This window comes from Schistocerca cancellata, chromosome 1 (genome assembly GCF_023864275.1).
Source record: "Schistocerca cancellata isolate TAMUIC-IGC-003103 chromosome 1, iqSchCanc2.1, whole genome shotgun sequence".
Taxonomy (NCBI): domain Eukaryota; kingdom Metazoa; phylum Arthropoda; class Insecta; order Orthoptera; family Acrididae; genus Schistocerca; species Schistocerca cancellata.
Genome location: NC_064626.1, coordinates 661,767,725 through 661,770,170, shown reverse-complemented (window position 1 = coordinate 661,770,170; position 2,446 = coordinate 661,767,725).

Here is a 2,446-nt window from a genome sequence, read left to right as displayed (position 1 = left end):
GATAAATACACTGGTATTCAGAACTATACAATGGCAGATGTTACCACCGTAGCACCTTCCTGTTTGAAATATCATCAAAGGAAATGGTTAATGAGAACTGATAACATCTCATTCAGAATGGTTCTGACATATTGTGCAAGTGAAACAGAAGTTCATGTTGGCCCAGCTGTTGAGGATAGGATGATCTGACAATGAAAGTTGGCTCACAAGAGGAAGACACATCGCACATGCTACATGTTGCATAAAGTTTCACTGTCAAGTTGTGGGACGGTTTCCAAATCAATTGATACAACCAATGTGAAACCATACCAAGCTAGAACTGTTTCAGCAATACCATTATCTGTTAATGATTGCCAGCTGCTTGTCCAACAACTAAAGCAGCCATTGAATGTAGCAGAATCAATGTAACAGCTTTCAAGACAATGTCTACCAGTAAATGGACTCAGTTGGTCTCTTCACCAGATGGCTAACTGTGTGGGCTGCTGCTCAGTACTGCAGAAAGATGGATTTGCTAAGCTGGGATGAGGGACATAATCATTGACCAAGGAATTAGAGGCACCAATGGTACAAGTCCACACTAGTGTGAAGAGAACAAGATACTCGTCATAATCAGGACAAAATTGTGTAATTTTGGTGGTATTGTGATGGGATGTTGTGGGTAACACCCACACACTAAGTAAAGCATGTTACACCAGTCTGTATGTGCCTTGTTTTGGATGGATATGTAATTCACGTTGAATGGGGCTCAAATCCCTGTCCACTAATACTGACTGAGTTTCTGTGGTTTTCATAAATCAATGTAGGTTTTTCCATAAAATCAGTGTAGGTGACTCTTAGAATTTTTTTTTTTTAGTCAGGTCACTGCTACTTCCTTCTCCATTACTTCTTGAACTGAGCTGATGTTTCATCTCATGTGGCTTAACATTATAATGGACCTAAGCTCCAGCCTTCCATTGTAGGGGCACACCAATGTAGATCTTTCCGAATGAATCGGACTCTTCACTTGAAGGCCATTATATATCATTACCAATTAATTTGCTTTTAATAAGTTGACATTTGTTTCAGGTCGCACAACAAACTTCAGAAAATTAATACTCATTCTTTTCCATACATCCCGTCAAGAAGGTGATCCTTCAGGGATGTGGAATGCGTCAAGGTATACATTAATAAAAGACAAGCAAATGGTGAAAACTTGATGTGTATAATGTATTATTAATAAACTGTCAATGTTAATGGTATCCATTCCTCTACCTATGTCAGCTACATTTAATCAAGTAAAAGACAATTACAACTGCTACTATGAAAAAAGCTGCTGCCCCTCTGTTATACTATATAGCTGCTGGCCAGCTCCTATTGATATCTTAACATGTGCTTGATTACATTAGCATTTTTCAAAAACAAAAACGGTTACCCTCACCTGTAAATAATGAGTCCTGCTTGCAGTGCTTTAGTACTTGTCATGCAACTTTACAACAAACACTGCTACCTGCTATGTAACTATGTAAGGATTTTTCAGTCCTTGAATCTAGATATTCAGGTAATTTGTAAAAACAGTGGCTCATCAAGTATGTTTATAATTTTCTTTTGAATTATTCTGGATTCTCAGTTTTTTGCTTTATTTTGCATGGGACCTTTTTAAATGTCTTCCCATGAGAATACATAACTCTACTCTGCATGCTGGAGGAGGAGGAGGAGGAGGAGGAGACAAACTCTGCATGATGGATATTTGTGTGTCTTCCGTAAATCACAGCTCATTGTCAGCTGAAACTGAGTTTGTAGAGCCGCACGGTTGGCATGGGTATGTGTGTTATTCTTACATAAGTTAGTTTAAGTAGTGTGTATGTCTAGGGACTGATGACCTCAGCAGTTTGGTCCTTTAGGAATTCATGCTTTCTTTGAGTTTGCAGCAATGAAAAACATTAAAGAGTAGATGTGTTGGGCAGCATGTATAAAAATTCGAAGATCCTTAAAAAGTTGTCAGCAAAATATACCGCTACTTGCTTTAAACAATATTCTCACTGCTCACTTAGGTTGAATAAACACTTTACTTACTTTAGGTGCATAGCTCTAGAAGGTGATCCGTAAGACTGTTGGGAATGAAACACCCAAAATAAGCCATCAATAGTGTCTTTAGGTTAACAGAATAAGACACTTCTAAGGACAAAATGTGCTGAAATGAACTTCTTGATTTGTTTATATCAACTGAAGCTGCATTTTTACAGAGGGTGTTTCATTTGGTGGATGACTATTAATGTCTACTTCTGGTGCTGGCAATTCATTTTTGCTTGTTTGAAATCACATAATAAATGTCTTTTCTGAGATTTACAGTTGAATATAATTTAGTTCTGTGTAACAAAAGCTGCAGAGATCAGAAGCTTGCAATAAATGATTGGAAATGTAAAACTTTTTACTTCACAAAAAGTAAAACATAGTATCTTATGACTGG